The sequence below is a fragment of the Micrasema longulum genome, unplaced genomic scaffold (genome assembly GCF_059751315.1).
Source record: "Micrasema longulum isolate JH-2025_06_02 unplaced genomic scaffold, ASM5975131v1 h1tg001255l, whole genome shotgun sequence".
NCBI classification, from domain to species: Eukaryota; Metazoa; Arthropoda; class Insecta; order Trichoptera; family Brachycentridae; genus Micrasema; species Micrasema longulum.
Window position 1 is genome coordinate 191,460 of NW_028278442.1, and position 16,977 is coordinate 208,436.

A 16,977-nucleotide genomic window follows, 5' to 3' on the forward strand; every position below is an offset into this window, starting at 1 on the left:
CAAAATAAAATTACTTTATTCCATAAAAGAAAATTTAATATCAAATAACGATGATTCTACTGTAAATTATATTCCAAATGTAATGAAATATTTTAAGATAAATTATTTCTACGTAGGTTAAAAAGATAAAAATCTAAATTGAATCATAAAAAACCCGGTATTTTTTTTTCGTTCACAAATCCCGTTTGATTTATCATTGTGAAATCTATTATGCTCCTTCTTTCGTGCGAATTTATTTATTCTCACATAGAAAACCCATTTACGCTTTGAGTGTGGTTGAAAATCCTGCCGACCGGAAAATTACACGACTGCCTCTCCCATAGAAAACGCTTTTCATCTAGTCCTGAAAACTTTCTCTCCTCCTGAACAAGGTTCTATTTGGCACCTGAAGTTTGACGGCTGCTTCCTCGTTGTGCTCAAAATACGACGTGCTTGAAATAAAGGCAGTCCTGCTTGTAAATAAGGGATGATAGGGATTTGAGCGAAAATTTAATCCAACCTTTTTCTGTTTACCTAAGTCGAATTGATAAAGGTGCACGACGTATCAAAGGCACCACAAACCGAGGAGATTTGTATCGGTTTATTATTTTTTTTAGAATTTCGTAAACAAAAACATCCAGTCAAAAACAAATAATTTCAATTTATCTATGTTCTAAAAACATGTTCAATAGTTAGCTGTTTTGCAATTTACTAAATTGTCATTCATAATTAACAGCAATAAAGATTTAAAATGACACTGACCTTTTAAAATCAGTGTTTTAAATGAACAAATAGTAAAAAAAAGCATTAAAAAAAACAAAACGTATTTTCAGGCGTCCTCTAGTAAGTTAAATAATTCAGTCAGGTGGGTGTTTCGTCATAGTGAACCCGCGGGCTCAGCAAGGCGCCGTATACCGCACTAAGTCCGTTTCCGCGAACGCTTCTCTACAATGGCCGAGCACTTAATCTAACCCACATAAAATTCTGCTCTTTTACTTACAAAATGCAACAGATAGAAGAAATGAGAAAATATGCATTTTCAAATAAAGGCAGAATGGTGACAGTACAGAGTGTAAAATGATTACTCAAACCAGCCAATGACGGGTCAAAAGGATAATAAATGCCTAGACTTTGATATTCCTCTCTCGAAACTTTTCTCCCTCTCTGATCCAATATATTTACACATTAATTCTATGGGATTTTTTGTATGTGTGGGAGTGTGTGTATGTGTGTGAATTTTGCAGTGTTAAATTTTGATGTACCAAAATAATGTATACAGTGCTCAAAATAAACTTTATTTATGGACGTAGTCAACGTCTTGATATCCTAAGCAGCGGTTTTCAACCTGGGAGGCCTCAAATAATGATCAAAAAAAATTATAACATAATATCTGCAAATAAATAAAACTTCATATATTTAATATATTTATATTTAAACGCATTTTAATCCCTAGTAAATATATAATTTTATTTTATTTATTAAAACATTTTTGATTCATTGATTGATTACAAAGAAACAGTTTATAGTGACACAACCAGAAACGAACCATACCTGCCTCGACTCGCTAGAAGATCCATGTTAAGTCGGGTTAGTTAATATATAATATAATATATAAATATATATATAGTTAATATATTTATATATATATAAATATAAACTTGTCTATCTATATATTATTCATTTAAACGCCCATTCGTCGCGCGTCATTGTAAAAGTTATAAATCGTTGCATAGTAAGTTTCATCAGCCAGACCCCAAAATTAAAGAACATTCTCATCGTATCAAAGGTAGGTCCATGTCATTGTTTCTTTCCTTTCTTCAAATATTTCCAACCTTTTACACAACCTAATGAAATTCATTTTTCGCTACAGTCCGCTTTTCGTAAACATTTGACATTTTCTAAATTAAAAAAAATGTAAAAAAGTCAAAAATGATAAATATTAAATTTTAAATAAAGAATATTACATGATTATAGATGAACGATAAACTAAGGTGTTTATAGGGTCACAAAAAAAAGTAAAATTCATGAATAAAAAACATTTTTTTACGTGGGTACAATTCCAAATTTTTTTTTAAGAAATGTATGCAGTTGATTAACTAAAAATAATGTTAAAAATATATACTATAAGGAATAAAATAAATATTACAACTGTCACTTTAACAAATAAAAATGTACATAGTCGTTAAACGATCGTTGTTTTTATTTGGGTAGCTAAAAACACAAATATTAAGGAAGATCTAAGCATATCATTGTATCTATTTTAAAAAATTAAATGCAGGGAGACGCGGATTTTTTTAAGGGAACAATAGTAAAATGAAGGTTGGAAACCGCTGTTTTAATAGAAAGGAAAATCAATGCCTGTCGTTAGAAGTACCTCACTACTTGAGCATATTAATTAACATCTGCTACAAAGTCCCTCGTTCTTCTCTAAACTTTCCCTCTATCAAGAGATACATCAGATCCCTTCACCGTCTTGGTAAAGGAAGTTAAGATGAGGCGTGACGCTTCAATAACAATCCAAAAACATTCCTCCCCTTAGTCCCAACTCAATTTTGAGAAATTAATATTAATTCAAATGTGACGGCTTACATTCCTATCAAGATTATGGCCCCCATTTACCGATAACAATAAAGTCCTTTAATATGACATCGAATGGGATAATAAGATTTTGGATTTGTAAGGTAATATTTACTTTATGGTAAAACATTAAACGACCCAAAATTACAAACCATTTTCTATACATATGTAATTTATGTAACTTGCAGGAGGGTGTGATTCTATAAAATTTTATTTTAAAAAAAGAGATGTATGTTTAATATGTGCCCGTGTTTACAAATTTTGTGTTTTTATTTAATATATTTTTTTTATATATATATATATTTTTAATTTTTTTTAGTGTTATGTTTTCTCGATTTTTAAAATTGTTTAATTTTTTATTTATTTTATTATTTTGTTTTGCATCTTATGTTTTATTTTTATGTTATTTTGTAAACTTGCCAAACACAAGAGCTAGACTCTTTTTTGGCAAGTTCAACCTTAAGTGTTTCATTTTTCTACTGAATGTATTGTTTATTTATGCTAAAATAAAGGTTTTTTTAAAAAAAAAAAAAAAAAAAATGCTGGGAACGCCCAGTTGCATTCCACCGTAAACAGTACTGACGAGTCCAACTCGTTAGCGTTCATGTCGCAAACCCTGGGCAATGGTATCGGCGTGATCACAGCAGATAACGATACGGCGAAAGGCGAATTTCTGGCGCCTCCAAACCAGAGCCAACCAGCTAAGGAAAGGTAACACAGACAGAAAAATCCACCAGAGAAGGCAACGGGAAACCCTCTGGTCATCTTTTCTTAGGAATCACTATGGCGAGTACATCCAATAAGCAGTTTTCCTGGCTGCGGAATATAAGAGTAGCACAAGACCGAGATGCTTTCGCTGGAGTGATTGCCAAAGTCTAGGGACCTCACAAGGCACCTCAAGAAGAATAATTTAAAAACAAACACCTACCACGCATGTATTTATAGCTTCCAGCATGAGAGGTTTTCTAGAAAAATTAAAATAAAAGACTCAATGGGAACCCTTCTGTATCGAGGCGGATGATGAATACAGTTCTGTGTGTGAAATAGGACCAGTACTCTGGACGAGTGTTTTAAACTCGATGGCTGCTCTCGGGTAAAAATCCTGAATAAGAAAAAATCGAGTAGAGATAACACCGCCTCGTTTGATTACAGCACCGTTACGATTCTTGAGGTCCTGTATTCGATTTCTAGCAGGGTGGAGATGAAATATTGATTTTAAAGGTTGTTCAAACTGCAATATTTCATTGCTAATGGGCGGGCTGGCATATGTAGCGTATGACTGGTCATTTTATCTTTTCGTAACAGATGATGGAAATACGCTGCATTTGGTTTACAAATCGCTATTGTCATAAGGTCCTGTCCGTGCACGTTCAATCGAGGACAATGTGGCCATGCGCGGTGGTAGTGGTAATCATTGTTCCGCGGAGATAGCCTGCCCGTCTATCTCCATGACAATGTCTCGGAACAATGTCCTGTCCTACAAATTGCTGTTTCATATTGTACTGTCCGCGTGTAAACGGCATTTAAGATAGGGCAATCTTGATCAAACAATAACCTTAATTCACTAACACACAGAAGAGATAACTTCAACCAGATTCTGCTTTACAAAATTGTAAATTTTAAATTTGATTCCTCAGAACTAATTCATCTACTTGCTTATCGTGTCCCTTTCAGACCTACTAGACCGTCTGGTATTTTCTATATTCCTAACATTAAAACTTGTCTTCGGAAACATTCTATTATTCCTCGTATATGTAAAATATTTAACAAGAAGTTTAATAGTCTATATATTTAACACTCCGTAAAATAGGTATAGAAGAGAACTAACAAGCTTGATGAAGAATAACAAGACGTTTTGTCTTTTTTGCTGTTTATTTCTCGTCATCAAATCAAATGCAATTTTACACTCCTACTTTCCTTCATTCATCCTCTATCACTCCTCATCACTTTCCTTATTTTCCTTCCCACTATCTAGTTAGTGTTTTGTCCCTATTTCTTTTATTTTAATTTATATGAATAACATTATAGCAACTACCTATAATTTTTTATAGTTTAAACCATCCATTTATTTTATTACAATTAGGTGAATACATGTTATTGGATGTCTGTTAACGAAAATCGGACTGTAGGGATTAACGAAATTCATTCAGTTTTGTGAAAGGTTGGAAATGTTTGAAGAAAGGAAAGGAGCACGGAATATACACCTACCTTTAATACGATGTGAATGTTCTTCAATTTTGGGCACTGGATGATGATATGCACTATGAAATGTAACGATGTTTGCAACGACGCGCGATGCGTTTTTTAGAAAAGATTTTTTATGTAATTTAATGTTATGTCAAATGTTCTATTTTTGTATTTTTTCTATCTTGATGAAAGGTAGGTACCATAAAGATGGGTCAAGAGAAGAAGAGGAAAGAAAGGTAATCGGCCCGAAATAATATCGAAAAATGCTATTATTTACTAAACAATGACAGACCCTACTATTTTAATATTTATTTTATTTAAAAGTCTGTATGTATAAACATTTAACCTGCCCAGCTATTTGTATTCTAAATAAATACGGAGTTTAATTCGTGTGTCATTTAAGAACAAGATGATATTGATTATTTTCATGACTGGTGCAAAATGAACCTTGAATTAAATATCAACAAATACAAAATTATTTCTTGCCATAAATCCAAAAAAAAAATTACCTTTGATTATAATCTTAATGACCAAATTCTTTCTGTTGTAACTTCAATAAGAGATCTCGGGGTGATTCTAGACAACAAACTAAATTTTCATGACAACATTGACTATAACATTAACAAATCTTTTAAATTCTTTGGATTTGTTAATGAGCGACATCCGATTTTGAAAACATATTACCTCTAAAAATCCTTTACTGCTCATTAGTTCGTCTCATTCTTGAAAACGCCTCCGTAATATGGTCTCCTTCATATGTTACTCGTATAAATCGCATCGAATCAGCTCAACATAAATTTATAAGAAAAGTTGCTTACAAACTAGGAATCACTATTATAGTTAGACCGACATGAAACTTTTCCTTAATATATCCAGTTTCTCACAACGTCAATTCAATCCAGATTTAATTTGCGTGTATAAAATACTTAATAGTTTATTTGATGTCCCAACTATTCTCAAACAAATATCTCTTAATGTTCCTTCACGTAGACTCATAAATAATGAAATAATGTTCTTTGGTCATCATAAGCCTAATTATGGTTTACATGTGCCTCTACTCAGAATGATTATATTTGTAAATGAAAATAATGATCTTAATTTTTTATATTGTAAATTGTTTTTTTTTACAAATAAACTGAAAAAATATTCCCGATAAATTTACTGTATATTTGTAGAATTAACCTGGATTCCATAATGCCTGTCTAATGTACTAACTTGTCTTTCCTTTTCTTTGTTGTACTGCTTCTATTATTTGTTACTGTATTATTATTTCTACTTTTTCGTTTAAATTTAAATTGGACATTTTCCGTCAATTTGTTAAATATATAAATATTCCAAATTATTTTTAGGAATGTACCTACTGACTGCGTAGACCGTGGATTTATCTAGAAGTGGCAAGTGTTTTTTAAATCGATGTTGAGATGCTGATCTAAGTACAAAACCCCTTTGTCAAAAAGTACTTCGGTTAGGAAGAACATCGGTTAGGAAAACAACCGAAAATTTCCGCAAAGGTTGAATTGTTACGTCACCGCCACAAGTCATCAATCACAACAAATAATAATCATTTCCCTTCTGGTTAGAATTTCGTCCTGCGGCTTAGGAATAATCAAGGATCAAAACAAATTCAGCCCTTGCATAGAACCTCCCACCCTTTCATCCCATACTTGCAATTTATACTAAGACTCGAATCCCCCTTATTTCGCTAAACTCGTTCGCGTTCAGAGGAATTGCAACTTGAGTGTTAAAAGGCAAACTTTTTGTGGTTGAAAATTACAAGTGCGTACAAAATTTAGTCGAATGAATCCAAAGCGCAGTTTCGACTTTTTACCGCAAATTACAAACGGAAATGAACAGAATGTGTTAAGTGGAGAGTGAGGTTATGTTTTCATAACTCTGATTGTTCTGTTTTTGATGAGTTTGCTGCGAGTGTTACTTATGTGAATAAAAATACGGGGTAAAATTTGTTACATTATTAAGTTACACAATGCGTACGCAATTTTGAAGGGGGTTTTTAATTATTTAACAGCGCTCACGTTTGATAATTAATGTGTGTAAGTTATGATTCGGTAGTCGGTAATTAAGTGAGTGCTTTTATTAGTGAAATTATAGCGCCTGAGTAATAACAACACACGTCGTTATTCGTCAGCGTATCATTTATTGACTGTCGGCTAATTATGAATATTAATAAAGCTTTAATTGCACTTTTGATTCGATAGAAAAAAAATTAAAGCCAGTCTTGAGATCCATCGATTACCAGAAAAAATACTCAACAAAACACGCTAAAAACCGGCTTAAAAAAATATCACAGTCTTACACGACAAAATGTCGCGTTTTGAAACTTGCTTGTAGTAAGAACAACCAACAGGCTCCCAGAGTTCTATAGAATATATTAATTTTTAAAAATACTACTTGAGAAGGTATGTGGAGGGTGAAATTTAGTTTTAAGTTCTTCTTTTACCTCGGATATTTCTTACCATATGTAAACGTTCATTTTTATATTTTGTTTTAATTTATTTGCATTATATACTAAATTTGCTATGTTATTTCAGTTTTATGTACATATTCATGGTAATATTAAAGGCATGTATACTTTATTACATTTTTGTAATAAAAATAAATAAAACTCTGAACAAGTCAAATCGTGGTTAGTTATAATTGTAAATGTTATTTTTTTTAATTAATACATAGTCAAAAAAAATATTTATTCTTTTTTTTTCATTGTAATCTACTTTTACACATTTATTTTTATTTTTTATAATTTACAATCAATTATTTATACAACAAATTAATTAAGTAGTAAAAGTTCCCTGTTTTAATCGTATTATGCGTTTTTAAAGAAAAAATACACTGGCACCCCTTTTTACACGGGGTCTACGTTCCACACAGTACAGTGTGAAAAAATGTTTATACTGATAAAAGAAAAATACTGGATTTCAATTAAACGTAGTTATGCAGAAAGCAACCAGTCCACCATTAAAAAAAATATATATATTGATGTTATCGGGTGCAGTAAGGTCAATTCTATGTTCTACTAAAAATAGCTAGACCGCTTTCATACAAAAAATTGTAATAATCACCTTCTGAAAATAGTGTCGATCACAAAAACGGCATTTATCAATTTGCAGAAAACACCCGTAGCACTTTTTTTACAATATTACAAAACAAAACAACAAACAAACCATCACGCCGTTTCCCCGTATAATCAAATATACAAAATGATGGTATTATTAAAAAAAAAATAGTAGTCTTAAAAAAACACAAAATAAGAGTATTATTGAAATCAACAGAAAAACAATATATGTATATAAAAACTTAATTGAAATGATAATTGAGATATGTTTTCTAGAAACTCACTCAATACTATAGTAAGAAATAGGAGCAAGAAATCATATGCCAAAAAATAGTACGTACTAATTAAATAATACAAAAATTCCTAATGAAAAAACATAAAAATATCAAGATATTTAAAAAAAATATATACTTTGATATTTTTCTCTATTTTTCTGTTTTTGAATTTTCCAATCATCATGTGAAATTTATTATTTTCCTCGACACGTGCCAATTAAATGTTAAGTTCATGATTTTCTTTTTGTATTGTGACTAACTCGTCGTTTACCTCATTGAGTTTTTCATAAAAACCTAAAATTTTCCAAGTAATTCTTCATTATTTTCATATTGTATCTCCCATATGTTTTTCTTAAACCACGACATATCAAAATACTAAGAATAAAAACTCAAAATACTTATTAGAATTTAACTACTATTACGAACCGCTAAATTAATAAAAAGATATAGAAATCCATTTTTAGACCGTGTTATTTCGAAACCGTATAAAACGAGGTTCCGGTGTAGTTATATTAAATGTATAACCAACACCTATTCTCGTTTACCTAATGCTAGCATACTTACTCTTACTTGCCAACTTAAACCAATTTCGTGCAAACAAATTCGAACAATTTAACCATTTCTTATGTGAAAAAAGGCAGTAAATAAATCCTCTCGAGAAAAGACATTACCAGTTCTCTGGGGAGTCTTAACGAGAATGTTTTAAACTTTGGTCATATTTTGTTTCGCTTTTAACTTGATAGCGAAACTCTTAAACCAATTTAGAAATTACGTAAACATCTTCAAAAATAAACGAAGAATAAAAAATGTTTGTACGAAATTATTCTTCGCTTTTATTAAATATTCCTGGCTGAGATTAACAGCGTCAATTAATTTTAATTATATGCATATAACATAAACAATAATAGTACCATAATAAAATAAAATAAATAACCAGAAAGTTAGTGCTTCAAATATAAACTTTACAGTAATAGTACCATTTAGAGGTTTCGTTAAAAATACGCTCTGGATCTTTGCACATAAAAATATTGTGATGTATTCTTACAAACTTATTTTTTTTTAATAAAAAAATAAATCTTTGCGTTCTTATGATATACCCAAATATTTATATTTCGGTGGCTATTTTCAACGAGTTGTATTATATAAGAAAATGGAAATTAAGTTGTGGTAGAGTGGGGTGCGAACCTTGGACCTTTGATTCATGAGTCCATGACACTACCCACGGATAGTGTATTGTAAGTAGGGTACAATCAACACATTGGCCACTAATGTTCAAGTAAAATTTTGTATTTTAAAGTGATTACTGATTTAAATAATATTTAAACTGAATGATATGGATATGGAAAGGAGAGTAAGTGCCGGGCACAGTGTGAATGGTGCACTAAAATCAAAAGCAAATAAATGTATGTCGCAGGAGGCAAAATCAGCAGTTCACAGTGGAGTCCTGGTGCCGATGTTTTATATGGAAGCAGAGTATGGAATTTGAAATACAAAGATGAAAGAAAGTTGAATAGAGGCAAATGTGTAGTAAAACCTTAGAGTAATAATACGCCAATGGCTAATAGAGTCGCCCATATGGATAATTAAGCCCAAGATCGTACATCTTAACATATTCCAAGAGAAGAGTAGAATAACAACAGAGAAGGAAAGGGGAGTTAACTAATGGGGGGGGGTATGAAGAGGAAAGGCGGTCAGATTTTTCTTCATAGAAACGTATTTGCGTATTTTCTCCCTGGATCATTATATCACTACAGCATTGATTTTTACACACAATATACATTTATCATTAGCGTGTCTCTGTTGTTTTGTTTTTTTTTATAGATGGTTTCTTATGGGAGCTAGGACCATCCAAAAACCTCAAAAAACCCTAATAGTCCCCAGTTTTATCTCCCGTCTTCGGACGTACGCTACACAAATAAGATAAACAATTTTGGACATAATGATGTAATAACTTATAATTCATCATCATCATCGTTCCCTTTCCGCACCTAATGATGCATAGGGCACTGCATTGGTACACCAATCAATGGTGAGATGATCAGTCTTACGCTTCAGGTACCAGTCCAGAGACTATGAAATATTCTAGTGTGAAAACACCCTTTTAAATAAATATTTCATATCAACCATGTCGGGAATCGTTTCCGAGACCTCTTGCATGGCAAGCTAACGCGCTGACCATTACACCACAAGCCAACAACTTATATTTACATATAACCTTACATATAACTTATAACCTATATTTACATATAAGTTATTCATTTGAAAATATTTGGTACACTTCCACTTATTTATTTGACCAATTAGCGCTTTCACCCTCTAATAGGCATCTTCAGACCGGTGAATATTATACAATGTAAGGATAATTTATATAAAACTAAAAATTATCTTAAGTGTAGGTACATTTAAAAATAAGTTGAAAAAGACACAATACGCAATATTTCAATGGAACAGAGTGAGACAAATTATTAATTTGTCTCACCATTGAAATATTGAAGATGCCCATTAGAGGGCGAAAGAGCTAATTGGTCAAATAAATATGTGAAAGTTTACCAAGTATTTTTAAATTAATAACTTATATGTAAATATAAGTAATTGCATCATTACAATGGAATTCCATCAAGAATTGTCAATGAATATTTTTTTTAAATGAAAATATTTTTTTTACATATATTAATAATACAGACACCGAAAAATTCATTTTGATGCTCTTTCTAAAAAAAACAAACAAATCGGTTTAGTTTTGGGGTGCGGAAAACGGGACAGCGAAACGTCGCTTTAGTCGATTTTAGCTAGGCACAATCAGTCCGATGTGCATTTGCTAGAGAGGGACGGAAAAACTATGCGTATTCATCGAAATTCCCAGACACCGCCTACTTATACAACATAAGTAGATACATTAATTTAATATAATCATAATATATAATAATAACTTACCAATCCAGAGTCTTGGATTTCAATGGTTAAGTCTGCAACAAATAAAATAATAGATTAATAAAAGTTTTAAATAGAAAAACAATGTTCTAACAAACACTTTAAGTACCTACATCAGTACGATCAAGCATAATCAAAATCAAAATAATTATAACTTCCTATATGTTTATTTCCATAATAAGTAAGTACTATTGGTGAATAAGATAATATATCAGGAACTTGTAAAACTCCATAGATCAAAAATGTAACAGATAAAACATAATATAAGTTTACATTAAATCAATTGTTTTTTTTAATATCAGACCGCCCGTATCCAAAAACACCCACCACATAATTAATTTCATTGAACAATTTTTTTTCCGTAAATTTTTCTTTAAATAAGACAACAAATTATAATGTTAAAAATGTATTTTATTTAGTTAGACAAAATATTTTTATTTGTTTTTTTTTATAAGACATCAATATTAATTTAGCAAAATTGTTTTTTGATCTAGGTATTTCAATTAAAAGCAGACTTATCAGCAAATTACAAGATCAAATACTGTAGTGCGCCAATGAAAATAAGGAAGATTTATGTTTTTTGTAAAAAAAAATCGACCAAGCTAAGACATTCTCAAAAATTTTTCAGTGTTATTTCAGATTATATATCTTGATATATATTGATTTTTATGTTTTTTCAATGTGTATTTTTGTATCATTTAATTTAGTACTTACTATTATTTGGCATGGTATTGATTACTCCTATTTCTTATATTTCTTACTAAAGTATATAGTGATGATCCAGAAAACATATCTCAATTATCATTTCAATTATGTTTTTATATATATATTATTTTTCTGTTGATTTTTTTTAGATTTTAATGATACCATTATTTTGTATATTTGATTATAAATGAATCTTAATTAGTATAATTTATATTTTAAAATTTATATCTGACTTATTACTTTTAACTTTTTTTTCTATATTTCTATTTTATTGCATCTCATGTCATAATTTAAACTAATTAATTTTACAAGCCTTAATAAGTTCATCAATATTTAAACTTGTTCAATTTTGAATGAATAAATAAATAAAGAAATTAAGGTAATGAAAAATCCGCTTTAAACAATGTGGATTTGTTCTGATGTCGTCAAACTAAAATTATTTTACAAAAACGAACGAAGCTTATATTTCAAATAAATCCATTTTTTTCGTACATTTTAAATAAGTGTCCCCGTACAATTTAACGATTGCCCATTGTATGTAATATCCGAGAAAAATTTTATAAAATTTAGTTTGGTGAAACATTGCGCTTCTTCACTGGCGGATGATTCGTCGATTCCTCACAAACTGTATAGAATAGATACGTTGGCAGGTCGTGAGAAAGGTATAATACATCACGGAAAAGGCTTCTCATGTTAGCTGGTACGCAACTCACGTTTTAATTGGCAGCTGGTATCGCAGGAAGCCAGTCGGGGAGTATTTACGTGCTTCGAGAGCTTTCCAGAACCACCCCCGAACTTGGCAAGCTGTAGGGAACACACCCTTAGCTCTGTCACTTTGTAACTCAAACGCCATATTAGGAGTGTAGTTGAAAGGTTATTTTAAAATGCATTAGATGCTTTTGTAACTTTAATCCTAATTCAAGGTCTGGAAGAAAGAATAATTTTAAAATACATTATTTTATTTAACATATTATAACGAAAATGGAGAATATTTTAAAGAAGGGAATTTTTAATTTATGATCCTTTTATCAGGGACGCGATCCCAAACACTATCTTCATAGGTACATATCGAGACGGTATAAAGTAAAATCGATATTTACAAGTACAAACAAAAATGTGTATATTTTAAAAAGGAATAAGTTTAATGAGTAAAATTGTTGTTTTTTAGCGTTCTTTAGTTCGTAACAGTTCTTCAATGTACGGTATAGCAACTTTAACTTATTAACTATAAACAAATTACAAAAAAAAAATATAAAAGATCTTATTAAAGAATTACTAAAAATAGTCTATATTTTACAATAACATTCTAGTTTTTATTTTTTAAGTTCGACAATGGCAAAACAATAACGAATTATTTGAATGGACATCAATCGAATATCAGTAATAGGGATATAATTTTTAATTTTTTTGGATTTATAATTTTTAATTCCCGCAAAAACAACCATTCAATTGGCCACGCCCCTAATACGTCACGATTCAAGTTTATTTGTTCCTGCCCATTCAAATTTCTTCACATTGTCACGAATCTTGACGTCACAACTGCGAAGGCCAAACATGTTGAATTTTTCAAGCAACGTATTTTTTTTACATTTATGTATGAAAACATTTCTCCACAATATCCATATTGATTTTGAACAGTTAATTATTCCAAATCCATTTCATATATTTTTATCGATATTCGTAGAATGTGATATTTCCCTATTGTACTAATTTTCCACCCGAGTACAGCCGAACGTAATCCGACGCATCCCGACCATAGGTTTCGGCAGAGCCGAAGTTTAAGACGATTTTTGATAGAAACCAAAACCGCAGCCGAACCTCGATTTATTGTCCGAAACTAACCGAAACCGAAGCTTTGGTAGGTCACTGCTTAAAAGTAATTTATTTATTCGGGGAAGTGACTAGGACTACACAACATTAAGAACTTACTTTTTAAAATACCAGGGCCCCTATTACAATGGGAAGTTAACAGAGTTATCTTCGACTGTCTATAAAGAAAAATCGACATTTGTGTACGAAAATGAGTATATGTGCATGAACATTTAAACTATCTTCATCGGTAAACTATAATTGAACTTGTTTAAAAGAAAAAAAAACGTATGCACATTCTGCTTTTAATGCAGAAAACTTATTTTACTTTGTAGATAAATTTGAAGATAAATGTTAACTTCCTATTGTAATGGGGGCCCAGAGTAATGAAATTTTTCATTAAAATCTCATTACATCGAAGACGTTTGAAATTAATATTTTATGTTGGCTGTGAACGAGTCTGTTCCAATATTTGTGCTCTCTTCTTCGATCCACTGGCAGTTAGAAAAGCAATTTTTCCCTACAGGGCAACTCGTTAATTGACTTACTAACTAGGTTATACTGGAGGTGTAATTTGTGTCGTGCAGACTTATTGCTGTAAAACGTGCTTGGCTTGGAAATTTGCAATTTGCCGCCTTTTATCGCCGAGTAAAGCTAGGGTTTCCTAGGACAGCGGTGCCCGCATCTTAACGGCCGTAGTGAACGGTGATGCGGTGGACAGCCGTGGTAACGTCGACTAGAGAGTGGTTTCCTAGGGAAACGGTGTTAAATGGTGTTGATAACACCGTTTTCTTAGAAAACCACACTCTAGTCACCGTTACGACGGCTGTACTTCGCATCACCGTTTACTACGGCCGTTAAAATACGGGCACCGCTGTCCTAGGAAACCCTAGCTTAAGACCACTAATTTATAGTTCGACCCTCAAAATCTAGGCAGTAAATAAAAAGGTCAGCACCATCGATTCTGGATAACATTTCTTCCTTTATTTAAACATTGGATCTTTTATCTGAAGTTAATTAAACTAATTTTCTTGCCGACTTTTTCTTTATAATTACGGAGATCAGGTTCCATTAACTTGTTCAATATTTTAATTGATTATAGATTTTTTAATTGTGAATGAAAAGGCATTAAAGAATAATTAATGTGGGCATTACACGCTTAAATTTGCGTAGAATGTCAAAGATATCCAGAAGTTAAAATTGCAAAATGCGTTGTCTAAAGGAAAATTATGGAAAAAAAGTTAAAACTATACGCTTGAAAAAATCATGCAATTTATATACAAACTTATAAAGATTTTTTAATGTACGGAAGCCGCGCCGTGGCCATTGAAGCCCAGCTGAGAAACTGGCGTCGCGGGTTCGATCACCGCCAGTTGCAAGAAAAAAATCAAAGAAATATTTTCTTCTGAATTGGTTGTGGCGCATTTTTCATAACTTCGTTCCATATCATCTTTTCACTAGCTGACTATTGTTTTCAAAATCAAGATTAATCTCTTAAATGGAGACTTTTTTGGGTCACTCTGTAACTCTGTAATTCAAAAATCCGTATTATCTTAAAACATATTCCAATAATAGCGGGTAGAAATGTAAGTTTTTTTTTCACTAATTTTGTTCAATACCTTGTTTCTTTTCCTTTTATATTAAATTTTGTGCTTACGTAATTAAAAAAAAAGTATTTATTGTTTGTTCTACATTTTTATTTTAATTTATAGTAAAAATAATTAAATTTATGTTTTAAAAAATCATCAGATGATAAAACAGTAATAAAATATCCATCTGGACATTTTACAATAATATTAACGTTTTTCATTGGTGAAAATTTTTTTTTATCTACAGTATTTTAAAATTTGTACACGCAAATATTTTGAAAAAACTAAAACAAGCAATTATTATACAAGTACTCGTATTGTTACCGAAATCATTTTCTCGCACCGACTGAAATTTTAAATGAAATAGTATTTCTATATTTAGTAAGTCAAAATACTTTGTAAAAACACTTTTTGTTCCTGAAATAAATTAAATTAACATAAAAAATAAACGGAAAAAAAGACTGTGACCCCGACGTGATTTGAACACGCAACCTTCTGATCTGGAGTCAGACGCGCTACCGTTGCGCCACGGAGTCGACTGAGTGTCATGCAAATTTATCTGTACTAAAGAAATTATATTTGCAATGCTATTCAAAGATAAAACTTGTGTAACTATTACTCTCAAGGTGATTATAAAATATATCATTCAAAATTGTTATTGTAGGTAGATTGATATATTATGCTCGTACAGGTAGGTACATTTTAGGCCAGTTTTTTTAATGAATAATAAAAAGCCGTTTAAAAACCAACACTTTCTAGTACATTCATGAATCACTTATTTATCTAATTGAGATATTAAAAAAAACACTTCTAAAATAAAAATCATAATTCGCTATTTTAGTTCCCAGGTTTTAGTATTATACACGTACAATAAATTCTCAATGGATGATTGTAAAATTGAACATGTGTTTATACCTATTAATTTATTTTAAAGTATTAATAAATATAAGAAAAAAAGACACAGGCATCTAATAATATTGTTGTATTGTTTTCTCTCTTCTTTACTGATGTTTTACGTATTGGTGTCTATATTCAAGATTTCACTAATTTCATTGATTAAATAGTTTTTAATAAAAACATGTAATAATATTCGTATTACTAAAAAAAAGAAAAGTTTTTATCTATGTATGAAGAAATGAAAATGTATGTATGATGAAGCCCGAAAACATAAAGAATTAAAAGAATATTAATTTATGAAGAAGTGCCATGCTTACAATATTTAATTTAGAAGTTTGATATGCGTAGATGTTTAATGTAGGATTAGAAAATTTACGTAGATAGATACATATAACATATATTAATCGTAGATAGTGTAAATATTAATTCGTATTAAGCTAATTAAAAAAAATAGTATTATCTTTTTCACTTGCTTTACTAAGTACCTTATTGTTAATGACGATAAGATAATGCTTTCATGTCTAAAGATTTCATCCAATATATTTATTTATTATTGATTACATACATACAATTATTTCTTACCCATTTATTATATTAAGTATATTTTCTAATTTATATTTTTGCTTCAATTTTTATTATTACCTGTAAGTTTTTTTATTTATATTAATGTTTAATTTTTAAATTATTAATGACATATTTTTAATTTATATTTATAGTTCAATTTTTATTATTATCGGTATGTTTTGTAATTTGCATTCATGATTCATCTTCTTTCAATAATGGTAGATTTTCTTATTTATATTTATGATTAAATTATTATTATTACCTGTATTTTTCTGATTTATATATATTTTTAAATATTTTTTATTTTTTTTTTGTTAAACATCCTTTAATGAAATGAAAAAAAATACATGTGAAAATAAGGTTCTTTCTAAACACAGAAATTTCCTAGCTAGTC

The 16,977-nt window shown here is 30.3% G+C and overlaps 1 protein-coding gene and 1 non-coding gene across 2 annotated transcripts in view; both read right to left on the minus strand.

Annotated features, from left to right (window-relative positions):
* The window catches only part of LOC148276245 (uncharacterized), a 111,522-nt gene extending 100,458 nt beyond the window's left edge, over positions 1–11,064 (minus strand). Inside the window, exon 1 of the mRNA XM_088234538.1 lies at positions 11,023–11,064. The gene's annotated coding sequence lies outside the window, so the exon portion shown is untranslated. The remainder of the gene's footprint in view (positions 1–11,022) is intronic.
* Positions 11,065–15,586: 4,522 nt separating this feature from the next.
* On the minus strand, positions 15,587–15,658 carry TRNAW-CCA (transfer RNA tryptophan (anticodon CCA)). Its single transcript has one exon. It is a non-coding gene; the product is annotated as a tRNA-Trp (tRNA).
* Between the last annotated feature and the right edge of the window lie 1,319 nt (positions 15,659–16,977).